Source organism: Aethalodelphis obliquidens, unplaced genomic scaffold (genome assembly GCF_003676395.1).
Source record: "Aethalodelphis obliquidens isolate GAN/ISIS:26980383/991018 unplaced genomic scaffold, ASM367639v1 scaffold7, whole genome shotgun sequence".
Classification (NCBI taxonomy): domain Eukaryota; kingdom Metazoa; phylum Chordata; class Mammalia; order Artiodactyla; family Delphinidae; genus Aethalodelphis; species Aethalodelphis obliquidens.
Genome location: NW_020837951.1, coordinates 47408858 through 47423942, shown reverse-complemented (window position 1 = coordinate 47423942; position 15085 = coordinate 47408858). Strand labels below are relative to the sequence as shown.

Sequence of the window (15085 nt, the reverse complement as noted above, 5' to 3'; positions counted from 1 at the left end):
AGAAAGGACTAAACTAGATACTCTTGAGTGCCAGGCTCACCAGGGTGAGAGGGGAATCAGACTATAATCTCCTCTGAAAGGGAGTAGAAATCTTTTGTTTGAAGCTGAAATCACTTGATACTTTATTGTTTCAGGGTGAGAAAGGTTGTTATTACTTAACAGCCGGGGGGCCCCTTTTGTGGGAGATAATGTCTCCAGATGTACCCAAAGCAACAGAAAAAAAGGCAGTGAGAGCCTAAATGAAGTCACCATCCCACTGGGAAAAATATTTGTCTTCACATTCACAAAATGGTATCCTAACATGAAAATTCAGATGGTGTCTGCCACAAACTAACATGACCAATAAACCAATGGTAATCATGGTATGTTTTCCCCAGGACCCTTCTGCAAAATTGTATATATTTTTTTCTACATATTATGAGTCCATTAGCTCTATTTTACTGAAAAACATGTAAATACATAAGCAACAAATACAATCACTATTTTCCTAAGTAACACATTATTGAAACTATGTTAGAATAAATTTACAAGAAAATAATAATATGCAGATTTTCCTCACAATTTATTACAATTTTTAAATAAGACACAAATACATTGCTTTAGGATTTCACTTTACATTTAAGAGCTTGCTTTAGTAGTATTATAAATCAATTACTTTAAAATATATTGATTGCTAGCTAGATTTCAATTATTCATGGGGAAAAATTGTCATTTCACTCATTCAATAAGCACTTGCGAGCTCTTACTGTCATTAGAGAATTGTGGTAGGGACTATGGGGGATAAAGATAAAAGATATACAGCATCCCCAAGAAATGCAATTCCTAAATTCAATTTTATTATTTATTTATTTTTAATTATTCCAAGTATTTATTTTAACAGTATTTGTGTCAATGAAATAGTATAAAAAGTTAAACAATATTATACATAGAGTCCTAAATTCAATTTTAAATCACTTGCTTGAAAGAAGAGTGAAATTGACCAAGGAAATATCATGAAATACTGTGATAGGTTCCCAGGCTGTTCAGTCCATAAGGTTGTTACTACTGGTAGCATTAGTTTGAACATTAGTTTATGTTCCCAAGAACAACAGAGAAACCTAATAGAGGAAAGAGGATGAAGAGTTTCCCCTGGCTTTCAAGCTTTATTCAAGGCTAGCATTAGGTGTCATTTTAAAATTTTTACTACAGATGGAAGTTTTTACTTAATATACTGTTAATTTGTTTATATCACCTGTCATTTTTTAAAGGGCTGTATTTCTAGTGGAAATCACATAGTATACAGAAGGAACACACCAGTATTTTAAGATATATTTTAAGAGTTATTTTGGACTGTGCTAAACCCCTAAACACAAACAATCCAAAATGAGGAATAACCCAAGTCATTCATATCAAATTTGGAAATACACTCTACAAAGCTTTTGGAGCATAATTTTTGGTATTTAGATGTTCCTTAGAAGAATTATCTTGTGAGTATTTATTTCCTGGATGATTAAAAACCTAGTAGCCCAAAAGGCTTGGTAATAATTAATTTGAAAATAAAATCACACAATTAAAAATTTTCACCAGGAATTTAGGCAAAATTTAAAGTAGATATGAAAGAAATGACTAAAAGTATGAAAAAATCATATCAACTTAAAGATATGCAAATACTGAAAAAAGGGGTAGCGTTCAAAACCTAGTACTTTTGTCAAATTCTCAGTTGCCCTCACACAAAAAAATACTTTAAAATTTTGTGGTTATTTTAAATAAAATTCTTCTCTTGGATAAAAAGAGTGTATAAACTCAAACAGTAACTGTGGGAGGGGCTTACAGTTGGTAAGAGTATTCAATTAATTAATTTGATTATAAATTACAATAATCACAGAAAGTAATTTATTTTGAAATTTCAACAACATTAAAGGAGATCATAGTTGGGTTTTTTTGACCTACTAAAAAGGGGCATGATTTTAAGAAAACTGAGATAGTCTCCTATAAAGTTTTCAAATACTGTGCTATTTCATCCATGAAGGCTTCTCAGGATTCCACAATAAGTTCCCTGCCTGTTCTTCCCTGTACTCTGTTTAAAACTCTTATTGAATCACCTTGCTGTCTGCCTTATGTTTCGGTTAATGTAAGTACGTGTCCATCTCCTGCAGTTGACCAAAAGCCTCTTGAGAGCAGGGACAACAAGTTCTTGGTATTCTCACAGGAACTTACACCCAGTAGGAACTCAGTAAGTGCTTACTGAACTTAGAACTTACTGTTTTCCTCTCACGCGCGCTCTCTCTCTCTCTCTCTCTCTCTCTCTCGCTCTCTCTCTCGCTCTCTCGCTCTCTCTCTCGCTCTCTGTCACACACACACACACACACACACACACACCACACACACACACAGAGACTGGAATTTCCCATTTACTCCTTTTTCAACATCCTCGAGGCTCTGGGAAATTTGTTTAATTTCTATATTAGTTACCCTAATTTGGGAAAAATGGAGAACATTTACTACTTCAAGCAAAAAAGTCAACGCATTAATTTTTACAAAATGCTAATATGCAATCTAGTGGGTGACTAAAAGTTATTAATAACAACTGCAAATAGAAATTCTAAAGATACAGAACAGCAAACCATCTAGACAAGCTCAACTTTTCACAATATTTGTAAGTTTTAACCACACACTATGAAATGCAGTAGGTACTTTGGAAAAAGGAGATGTTCCATTCCACTTTATATTGTTATGCTGACAGCAAATAAATGCTATGATCAAAGGTAAAGTCTTCTCAATACAGAGATAGTGGCAATTAATTCAAAACTCCTAAGAACCCTTTAAAAGGGTTGAGTTTTCATTTTCTTTCTACTGCTGAGCTACAAATACAGGAGGCCAATTGCCTACCACAAGTGCTTATCACTTACACAGTGGTTGAGGACACTTGCCCTATAGTGCAAAATCATCCAGCCCCTCCAACCCAATGTAGGGGTGTCCCACAGCCCATTGCTATGCCATGCATATTGGCCCCATCATACTGAACACCTAATGAAAATGCAATACTTTTGACTTATTTAAGCCCTTTTAAATCCTGCCTACACTTGGTATAAAAACTTATTTCTGAATGGAAAATTCAGGCTTGTAGGAACACTCAAGAAACTGGCATGATCTCCTCCAGTTTATCTTTCTTTGATCAAGGACATAATTCTTGAAACAGTATCCAACCTAAAGGTCAGTTCTACAAATTAGGCTACTTTCTGAGTGTTTCAGTACAACTGGCCAAAACCTGGCTAAGGAAACTTTTCCTTTTATTAAGACTTTAGTAGGTCTTTGTAACACACTGACTGGTATGCTCAGTCACAGCAAAAATAAAAGTAAATTATGCCAGGAAAGAGAGGTGTTCGCGAATTATCATGAAAACAAATGATAATTTTGTTTATAATTACTAGTAATCACGACCTAACAAAATTCTTAACCAGCTCCTAATGGCCTTGAACTTTCAATTAATGGTTCTAACTTCCAATCTCCTATTTTTAAGAGAAGGACAAGAGAGAATAACATCAAGGTGATTTTCAGGTTTGGGTTTTTTTTGTGTGGGGGGGGAGTAGGAGGTAGGATGTTTCATCTAGTTTTGTTTTAGATTCAGATTATGTCTGTAGTTGATAAACAATGAGCTCAACAACTCAATCATACAAAACTATGCAGTAAGAAACAAACTTAGCAAAGTTGACTTTTAGGATCTTCAATTTCACAAACTGTCAAATATTTAAGTGTGATCAATATTCTCATATAAAGATTTTCAAATGCAAAGGATAAAACAAAGAGAGTTTCGGAGAGGGGGAATTCTCTTATACATAGTTTAGCAGAATATACTTTATTACATATTCTATTCCCAGACCAAACAAGATAAAACACATTTTTCTACAACAATGACTGCAAAGGAATTCAGCATAAATGCTAGGTCTATTCCTATAGCTATTTGAGAGAAAATAGACAGATGGTGGGGAAAAAAATAAGTTCACTTTCATTCAGAGATCTGCTTGGTTTTGTGTAAGCAGACTCGCAAAGAAATGAATACTCTGAGACTTCTAAACAGGACAGTGCCTTCACACTGTCACATTCACACATTCTCCATTATTACCCAGCGCTTGTCATAGCCCTTCTGCCTTTGTCCTTCAACTCTCCAAATCAGAATGAGTCACTAGCCCCTGCAACTGTCTGGCACATTCCCAAGAAATAAGACACTTTGCAGAGTTAGTTTACCTGCATTGATTCCTGCTCATTTCACTAAGCTGATCTCACTGAGGCCAATGTTCAGAAATAGAAGGGGAATGCACCAACCTTGAACCATAAACAGCTCCCTATGAAGTAAAAGGATAAGGTACTGAGACACTTTAATGCTAATCTTCCACCTTCTTTTCGCCACTTGGTCAATTTAGACACATATGATGAATGATATACTCAAAAGTTAACCTAGTATTATATATAAACACCAATATGCACCTGACTTCCAGTTTGGTACCGTATATTGTTCACATTATCTCCCCCCTCAAAAGGAAATAACTCTCTCAAAACACACTAACTCTATTAAACCACAATACCGAGAAATCACAAGGAATATTTCAAACATATAGTCCTAAAAAGACTAAATTTACTAGAAAGAAAATTTTTTCCCACTAAGCATTTGAGTTAGAATAATTATTATTTAAAGTTAGAAGACATTTTTTTCCCTGCTTAGAAATTCACTTTTCATTTAATCTATACTCTCTTTGCTAGAAAACTATAGCCAGGAAACAGTAAATCCCTGGAAAACAAAAATTAACTATAAATACTAAGAGTTTGCTTTCCTGGAAAACAACGAAACAATATATGCTCATGGGTCTGTATTTAAGGATTTCAGATTAGCAAATTAGCTACAACTTCACTAAAGTGTATATATCCTTGGCAAATTCTATTGGAATCTCCTGTTAAAATATGGTCCATCAAAACAGAGTCTTTATTTATAATATCTAATGCCCAAAGTAAACCCAGTGAACACTTTCCCACTTTAAAGTAAGTGACCTTTAAGAAATAGTTTAATTCATTATTTTACTCCTCTCACTTATGCAAGGTACAGGAGGCAGATGTCTGATTTTTCTGCCACCAAATATACTCATTAATCCTGTCTTTTTTCAGATCCGTCCATGAAAAGCAATGCTTGACCCTAAAGCCAAGATGGCTGATAGAGCGAAAAGGCTGCAGAACATTATCCCGGGAAACAAAAGAGAAACAAAAGGGGCAAAAATACAGATCTACAGACCAAGGCGGGTAGAAAGGGTAACAACTGAACAATATCTCACATTCCTCGCCCAATCAAAAATAAAATTTTTAAAAAACAGCAAAGTACATAGGCCTCTGGGTAGAAGTAAAGAACTAAAGGATAAGCAAAACTAGAGCATGATTGTTCTTCAACTTGGAAAATTGGAGAGAGGAGAGGGTCATTTTACCTACCAGTTCTCTGCTCTTCACTTCTGTTTCCTTTCCTCCGACTATTATTCCTCAGATTCCTTTTTCTCCTTAATTCTTTCTACTGAAAGCTGTTCTTTTTTCTCCCCTCCCTCTCAAGGGTCTTTAGACCATCCCCCTTCGCCCTTTTTCCCCACTGGCTGGGAGGACACAGCAGAGAGACTCCCAACCTGCTGACAGTGACGGATGGCTGTGCAGAGGCACACAATGGCAGACGGAGGCATGTCATCAGCCTTGCAGCTGGCCTTCGAAAGAAAGAACCAAAGCCTAAGTCTGACCTGAGGGAGGCTGATTTAATTAAGGTCATAGCAAAGGGCAGAGCTGCCTGTGTGCTACATTCTCTGCCGAGCGCCAGGGACAAAGCTTTAAGATGCTTTTCCAGAAGAAAAATTCAAGAAAGTCATGTTGGTAGAATGTTGAAAGGTGGGGAAAAAAGAAAAGACAACAGAGATGTGTTTGATAAATCAGTACAGGTGTACCAAAAGTTTATGATCCAGTGACATACAGACATCAAAATGCAATGACAGTAGGAAACATATACCAAGTATGTTTTGACATGCCTTTCAAACTAAGAAATATTCCAGATGAATAATGAGATGCCCAGACTGAAGTGATCCAGGCTACTCAATCCAACATCAAAGCAAAGTTTCCATTAATGGCAGGTGCAGGATCAGAATCCAAATGTATATATATTTTTTAACCTACAACACATAGTCTATTTTTCATACAGTATATTTAAGAGAAAAGCCTTACCAAACAGGGAATGCATTCAGGTTTGGGGATTGCTTATGAGACAAGGATTTTGCTAGATGATTGGGACCCAGCGATGCAAAAAATATACATGATCTCCACCTTCAAGAAGCGCATAGCCTAGCGTTGAGGGGGTGGGTGTCAGACGATGACACAGGTAAACAAGTAATTACAATATATGTTGAGGCAAAGACACTAGGCTGGTGTGTCTAAAGGGGTGATAGCCTGATTTTATTAAATCCCAAACTTACCCAAATGTATACCATCAGACTACTACTAATATCTTCCTTTGCATGTGTGAACTAAAATCTACCACTGAACTCTGCCCCTAAAATGACAACACACTGGGCTTCCCCGGTGGCACAGTAGTTGAGAGTCCGCCTGCCGAGGCAGGGGACATGAGTTCGTGCCCTGGTCCAGGAAGATCCCACATGCCGTGGAGCGGCTGGGCCCGTGAGCCATGGCCGCTGAGCCTGAGCGTCTGGAGCCTGTGCTCCACAACGGGAGAGGCCACAACAGTGAGAGGCCTGCGTACCACAAAAAAAAAATGACAACACACTGTCCAACAATAACCAATATAGGGAGAAAACAACAAACTCAGGATGTCTTTCGTATGCTCCAGAAGGCTGGCTGGCAGGTGTCACCTGCAGATGAGTTCCTGAGTTCCTGGCCAAAATACAAAAAAATCACAGCCCCTGTCCTCCTAGGGCTTGTGAAACCTAGGCCTACCATAGGGACCATATACACCCCATCCACGGTCTCCTTGACATTTGTCAAATTCAGGGGTACCAGAGAGTCAAAAGGCAGGACCCCCAGTGAACGAGCAATTACTCAGCACCAGAGCAGAGGCTGGACTTTGCATGGCTGAACAGGGATAGAATACTGCCAACAGTAGCAGGACAGGTAAACAGGGGCTGAGTAATGAGCTCAAGTGATGAGGACTAAAGCACAAACAGGGAGCAAGAAGAAATACTTTAAGGCTAAAGCCAAGTTCAGACGACATGGTAACCAGGCAGCCGGGGAAGGTTATCCATGAACTGACCATATATTGTGAAGGGGGGCCATATGGTAAGGACAGGCACTTGGACAAACAGCAACTAATATCCATCAAAAGATGTCATTAATCATGCAGATAAGATGATTTCTCTCTCATTTGGCCTTTTCACCTATACCTTCATACACAGCCCACTTGCTACCAAATTGCTAGCTTCTCAACATTACTAGCACTTCAATCTGTCTGAGTATATGGCATTGGATGGCTGGGGAATGGCTATCACCAAGCACCTATTGAACAATTAAAGCCATATCTTTTGCATTAATGAAGTATAATATTTTTTAAATCCTCATACAACGTTGACTTTATAGTGGTGGCACTGGTGGTATTAAAAACAACGGTATGTATGTGGGGGTTTTTTAGCCACAATTTTTAAAAAAATAACTCATTTTTCTAATTTATTCTGTAACCGGAATCAGGCATTTGTCCTTGTGCTAAACTTAATCTTTCCAATCTCTTAAGTGTTAATAATGAATTTTCCAACCTCGTTGTATATTGAAAAACAAAAAAACAAACAAAAAACCTCACTCATTCTTAAGGGAAGTGAGTCACCATTAGCAGAGACCATTATGATAAGAGAAGGCTTGCAGTCTCCAAGCACAAGCCAGTAATTAGGCAAGAGCCCCCAAGTCAATAATAATTTCACTCTTCAGAGAGACTTAGTAATCAGACATGACATCTAGTTTGTGGTGAATATGCATATGTTTTAAGATACTAACATCAAACTCAAAGTCAATGAGGACAATTCTTTTCTCAGTTCCTCAATATGGACTGTCTTAAACTGCAACCTTTTCAGGCAAAAACAATGTTCCAGTCGCACTTCTATGCAATGTTAAAGTCATTTTTAGGGCTTCCCTGGTGGCGTAGTGGTTGAGAGTCTGCCTGCCGATGCAGGGGACACGGGTTCGTGCCCCGGTCCAGGAAGATTCCACATGCCGCGGATTCCACATGCCATGGGCCTGTGAGCCACGGCCGCTGAGCCTGCATGTCCGGAGCCTGTGCACCGCAACGGGAGACGCCCCAACAGTGAGAGGCCCACGTACCGCAAAAAAAAAAAAAAAAGTCATCTTTAAAATACATTAAAGCTAAGACCGCCACAAGCTCTCCCAGGCAAACTTTTCATAATATAAAATCTTATCGAACGTTGCCAAAGTTTTACTTATTGTCCAAACTAAGATGAGGCCCTGATAAAGTAAATAAAGTGAAAGGTTTATCACTTGTCACCATGTAATGAAAATAAATACCTTGTTACAAGTCTGGTTAGTCTAATAATAACAATTTCAGAGCAGATTTGCGTACTAGATCAAAGGACTGATTTGCTGGGAGATAGCAATTCTAAGTTTTAAGTCATACACAGCTTTGAGTCTGTTTCACTTTTTGTAAAGAGACATTTTAATAAAGACCCTATGCCTCACACATCTTTGTATCATTCACAAAAACTTGCACAGTGCCTTGTACATCTTGGGAATGTAACAAAATATTTGCTGGGCATAGTTTCTAACAACCAGCATTAAAGGCTTCCCAAAACAAGTACAGGAAAAACAAAAGAACATGCAAACCTATTTCTAATATGCTTTTATCATATGTTTCACAACACAAATCTGAGTAATGTTTCTTACTTAGAAGAACTTGCTTCTTTTAAAAAATGTGCACTTCGACAATATTTTAAATTAGTAGACTATTTATAGAAAATGCAAGTAAAGTTAACGTTACTTTTACACTTAGTTCCTTATCTGACAAACTTATTACAAGTAGCTTCACCCCACTCTGTGCACCATATCACATCCAGATTCTCCCAAACAAAACAGAAGGTACAGTGTCTGCCTTAAACTTGGGCGCAGTGGATTTCTAAGCCAGAATGCAAATTATTTCACTATTAAAACATTAAAATAACTAAATTGCTAACAAAACCAAAGAGTAACAAATTAGAGTATATTGGAGAAAAAAATATGCTGGCTGGAAATTAGGGACAAAGGGGTTCTTGTCCCTGCTCAGCCATTAATTTACTACATGACCTTACCTAATTAGTTAGCCTCTCTGGGTCTCAACTTCCTCATTTTAATATTATTTTTGAGGCCCATTCAAACTGCATACTAAGATTCAGCATGTGTAACTGTCCTGCGAACTGATTTACAGTCATATCACCCTTCCCCCAAAAAGTCACATTTAACATGGCAGTTTTAAATACTGAGTATGGATTTCTATCAAAGGCAATTTATTAAAATGTCAGATGAGCTGAAGTCCATTTCAAGCAGAGAATTAAGGCAAGTATATTAAAGCAAGTACTGCTTACAGATTCAAGTTTCACCTAGACAGCAGCTGTTGCTATTGAGAGCACAGCCTTTCCTTAATAGTGTAGTTGAAAAATTACACCTCTATACAAATGGAGAAAACTATTAAGGGTGATTTTCATGGTCTCAAAAACGCAGATGTATAGTTTTTCTTGTCCTTTCTTTTTCCTTTTCTATATTCCTTTTGTTAGGATCAAGACAAACAGAAGGACTAGCCTGACTTGGGAGGGAGGGAGGAGAGTACGGACATTACAGTACAGACCCAGACAAGCCCCTCTCAATTGATGTACTGTACTAGACAGCCCATCCTTCTAATTAGCGTTCACAACCCAAACGCGATGAAAAGATTTCCTATGGCTGAGATGAAGATGCCTGAACAAGTGAGACTCACCATATGACAACAGCTGAAGACTTGCACTCAAGATGGGATTCAGCACACTCAGGAAAGGGCCAATAAAATAGAAATCTGTGACTGAGACCAATTAGACTAAGTTATAAACTGTATCTATTTACAGCTTTTAAAAAGAACATATTTTGAAAGTACCAAACAGCATTAGCTTGTATGGTACTTTATCATATACACAGCAAATTAAATCAAAGTTAATCCTCAAAGAATTCCATAAAGTTATTTTACAGATGAAGAAACAATATGTGAAGAATGTGGGGATCTGCCCAATAAGCAAATGGTTAACAATTGTCAGAGCTTTGTTTTAAACTCAATTCTGACTTCAAGTCCTCCAATCTTTACATTTCAAAATGGTACGTCTAACACCAGTTTTCAGTCCCTACTATTACGTCTGATTTAGTAAATTTTACTTTTCACTAAATTGCTTCCCCCTCCCATTCCCAATCTGATCCTCCTCTGGGTTCTTAAAGCATTCTATGCATAATTCTCCAAACACTTATTGGGCTTTCTAATTGTTCATTTCCTTTTGTACCTGAATAGACTCATTTCTTCAACAGCAGAGATTGTTTTATCTTTCTTTATAGATGGAAGCCACCAGGTTATCTTTGCTCCTTGTTTTTTGTGGGTTTTTTTTTTTGGTCTCGAGGCATGTGGGACCTTAGTTCCCTGACCAGGGATCGAACAGGCGCCCCCAGCACTGGCAGCGAGGAGTCTTAACCACTGGACCCCCAGGGAAGTCCCTATCTTTGCTCCTTGTGACCTCTGGAATTTCAACCAATTCATCCAACTCCCTCTCCCTACCAAAAAGAACACTCCACAAAGAGAGTGGGCAATCAGATTGTTTCCAGAAAGCCTGACACACAATAGGTGATTAATAATTGTTAGCTGAAGGGATGGTGGGTGGGTGGATGATGCAAATACTCATAAATATTTTACAGCACTTTACAAGGTACACATTTACATACAGCAACCCATGTGAGTAAAACTGTTAACTTGACAATGGTAATTTAAATTTTCTCTTTCTGACATGTGGTTCATCATTCTCAATTTCAGAAACTTGCCCAGAGGCACATAGCTAGTAAGTAGTAACTTTTCAAATTCAGAAATGGCCCACAAGACTACCTTACTCTCTGCTTTGTTTCCTCTTCATTTCCAAGATAGCTGGTTGAGAACAGGCTTGATTATTTCTATTAGAACATGAATGAGGTGTTGCCCCATTCTGGTTTCCTGTTGTGAAAGTTTCCTGACTTTTGAAAATTTGAGGGGTTATAGGCCAAACCAAGGAAAGAGACTCATGGGACTTCCCTAGTGGCGCAGTGGTTAAGAATCTGCCTGCCAATGCTGAGGGTTCGAGCCCTGGTCCAGGAAGATCCCACATGCCGCCCAGCAACTAAGCCCGTGCGCCACAACTACTGAGCCTGCGCTCTAGAGCCCACGAGCCACAACTACTAAGCTTGCGGTCTGCAACTACTGAAGCCTCAGCGCCTAGAGCCCATGCTCCGCAGCAAGAGAAGCCACCTCAATGAGAAGCCCGCGCACCATAACGAAGAATAGCCCCCATTCGCCTAGACCCCGCTCGCCGCAACTAGAGAAAGCCCGCATGCAGCAACCAAGACCCAATGCAGCCAAAATTAATAAATAAACATAAAAAACCCAATAATCCTTAAAAAAAAAAACAGAGACTTTTACTCAATTAGCTGTGACAAAGGAAATCTAAACAAGTACCATGTAAGAATTCACTGATTCAATTTTCCTGTCCACACACACACACACACACAGTGCCCAGTCCTCCCCTTGCTTGCTCATTCACAGACTGTTAAAGGGAAACAGGTGATGACTCAGAGTTCACTTCTAACCTTACTTTTCTGGGCCTGTAAACACATTCAGATAAGACAGCGTCAGGTGGACTGAACTGAAAACCACAAGACTTCCAGTTACACACACACACATCCTGTAGTGCAGGTACACAGAAAATTGAGAGGAGTGGTTTTAATGTAAAGGATAAAGCATCAAAAGGTGCTAGCCAATGTTTACTAAGCAGAGGAAGTGCACTACCTTCTGCTTTGCCCAGAAATGCACACTCAAAAGAACCCTTTGCATAGCTAATCAAGGACACAACCAAAGTATGATGCCCAGACCAATTCTGAAAACAGCAAGTTTCCTTCAAGGGTCAAACAAATATTAATAGTTCCTTTCTAGACAACCAAAGAACCATAAGGCTAAATATTTTAAATGTATTTGTTTTTATTTTATTTTTTTAACATCTTTATTGGAGTATAATTGCTTTACAATGCTGTGTTAGTTTCTGCTTTATAACAAAGTGAATCAGCTATGCATATACAAAAACCCGATATCCCCTCCCTCTTGCGTCTCCCTCCCAACCTCCCTATCCCACCCCTACCCTCTAGGTGGTCACAAAGCACCGAGCTGATCTCCCAGTGCGAAGCAACGGCTTCCCACTAGCTAGCTATTTTACATTCGGTAGTGTATATATGTCAATTCTACTCTTACTTCGTCCCAGCTTACCCCTCCCCCTCCCGGTGTCCTCAAGTGCATTCTCTATGTCTGCGTCTTTATTCCTGTCCTGCCCATAGGTTCATCAGAACCTAAATGTATTTGTTTTTAAAACAGAGACATTTCCAACAGGTAAGCCTGGCTGCTTTGAGGACTCAGTCTTCACTCAGCTCAGGTGAAACCTCCCTCCATCCCCCTTCCTCTAAATTCTTCTCACTTTGTACTGGGAAGAGCTCACGAAGATAGTATCTGCACACTCTCAACACGCGTAATTATGCAACATCACATCACAGTCACACTGAAACAAGGGGAGTGAACACAAGCCAGTGAGTGGCTCCTGTGCGGAATGAAAGTTCTTAAAATTATTAAGTACTCTATCCTTAACCCTTACTGCTGATGAAAGGAGACATATATCAAAGTCTGTTTTCCTAACCTAATGCGGAGAATTTAAGTGAGCGGCTTCCGCTCCACGGGAAATCTGGGGACACAAATCAACCCTCAGCAGACAGCATCCAGGGACGTCAGAACCTTGGTTTTATTACAAGGGGTGTAGCAACCAGCATTAACCGCAGCACTTAGGGGTCCTCACAGAGCCGGACCCCCTTCCTTTGCCAAGACCTCCCAACTTTGCAGAGGAAAGCTGGAAGTGGGGGCCAGTGCTAAGCCTTTCCCCAGCTTTAAAGAAAGCTGCACGAGACCTTAAAGAGTCGCCTTACCTTAACTAAAAGAAACTGGGGTGGGAGACGGGGGGGCACCAACCCAGGGTAATAAAGAGACAAAGATCACCCCCAAACGCGTACGCGCGCGCTCACTGAAGCCGAAACTCTGCAATGCACATTCCACCAACCTTTCACTGTAGTCGGCTTCCTGTGGGGTTTATTCCCCCAAGCCAGCCCTCTCCAGAAAGTTTAAGACTGTTCACACCGACTTTCAAAGGTCCATTGTTTGGTTCCCCGTAAAAGCAATGAAAAGAGCGAGGGAGAGAAAGAAATCAAGATGTGGTTCCCAAAGACCCTTTCTTATGGACAGGACTTACTCGGAGGAGTCTTGTTACTCCTAATCCAAAGAGGAGAAAGGCGGCGCGCGGTGGGAGGGGGGGAGGGTGCTGTGGGAGGCGGGAGGATTTTGCCGTTTCAATAGAAATGCCCCAATGCCTGACTGCCGGGAGCCGGGAAGGAGCGGAGGACCATGGTCCGCGTCCTGGCAGTGGCCCCCAGCGGGCAGCAAGGGAGGCAGAGCGGAGGGGGCGGGGGCTGGTGACCCCGTTGCTTCTTACCTGCCCCTCCCCCGCTTAGCGTCGGCTAATTCAGGTGCCTACACAGCAGTCCAAAGACACAGAGCCGAGCTCCTGGCGTCCCTGGGTCTGGATCTTCCCTCCATGGTCAGGGAGCCCCTCCAGCCCCGGCCTGCCGCCGCTGCCGCTTTTACGCAACTGGCAGCCGCAGCCTCTGCCAGGAGGTGAAACACTCTCCTCCCGGGAATGACGCGCACTTCCCTCCGCCTCCGCCTCCTCCTCCTCCAGTCCCGAGCCTCAGGGGCAAGGGCCTCAGCTCGCTCTCTCCGGAGCAGCTACTCCGCCGTCTCCGTTCCTTCCCCTCCGGGAGGAAGAGGAGGAGAATCGTGGCCCAGGCGGCTCGGGCCGAAGCGTCCGCGCGACAGTGAAGTGGGGGGCGGCCGCGCGGGGCAAAGCGGGGTTCCGGGAGTCCCGCCTGTCCCTGGTCGGCGGGCGCCGCGGCTCGCTTGGGTCGCGCTCAGCCTCCGCCGCCCAGACAAGCAACCCGGCTCTGCGGGGCCGAGGGCTGCTGATTGGGCGCTCGGGCAGGCGAGACGAAGAAGGCGGGGGGAGAGGAGGAGCCTGTGGCCGGAGGAGGCGGTGACCGCGCAGGGCTCCTCCCGCTGCCCCAGCTCAGGGCGAGCTGCGAACATCGGCGCTCAGCGCCTCTCGCTGCGGCGCCCAGGAACAGCACCTGACCGCCCGGTTGCCGGAGAAGGCCCCCCAAGCAGCGCCTCCACGCTGCGGCACCCATCAACCCCAGGTTGAGCCTAACCCAGAGCCCCCATAACCTCCCAGCGGAGCTTGACTCTGCACCTTCATCACTTCCCGGCTGAGCCTGACACTGCGCCCCCCATCACTCCAAGGCTGACCTGGACATTATACCCCTGTCACCTCCCGAGGGAGCCTGACTTTGCGCCCCAACATCTCACGGCTGAGCTGGACATGCCCCTTCATCGCTCCTGGCTGAGCCAAACTGCGCCCCATCATCCCCGAAGGGACTTCCACAACTCCCGAAATTTTTCTGTGCGTTCGGCCACCGCACTACGGCTGCCCCCACCTGGCCAATCACCGGCGCTGGTTTCTTAGCCTTTTCGGGAGAACTGCCTGCTCTCGACTCAGGACAGCTCCTCCGGCAGCGTAGAGCGGTCCCAGCATCCCGCTCTCACGCCAGAATAAATATACCTACGTCTCCCCACGCCCCCTGCCCGCGCCACTCTGGAGTGGCTGCCACTTGCAGGAGTGGCGCTGCAGGCCACTCCCCCGCCCACCCCAACTGCGATGTACCTCTCTATGGACACCCACACTAGGGCTGGAATAGCCTGGCCGCC

At 42.1% G+C, this 15085-nt stretch overlaps 1 protein-coding gene across 5 annotated transcripts in view; it reads right to left on the bottom strand.

Moving 5' to 3' along the window:
- Positions 1-14836, bottom strand: part of CEMIP2 (cell migration inducing hyaluronidase 2) — a 78908-nt gene extending 64072 nt beyond the window's left edge. Inside the window, exon 1 of one of the 5 annotated variants that reach the window (XM_027105704.1) lies at positions 14815-14836. The gene's annotated coding sequence lies outside the window, so the exon portion shown is untranslated. Of the gene's footprint in view, positions 1-4224; positions 4311-13757; positions 14272-14814 lie in introns of those variants that run through there. The other 4 variants (XM_027105702.1, XM_027105705.1, XM_027105706.1 and 1 more) reach the window with 4 other exon arrangements.
- Positions 14837-15085: the final 249 nt, after the last annotated feature.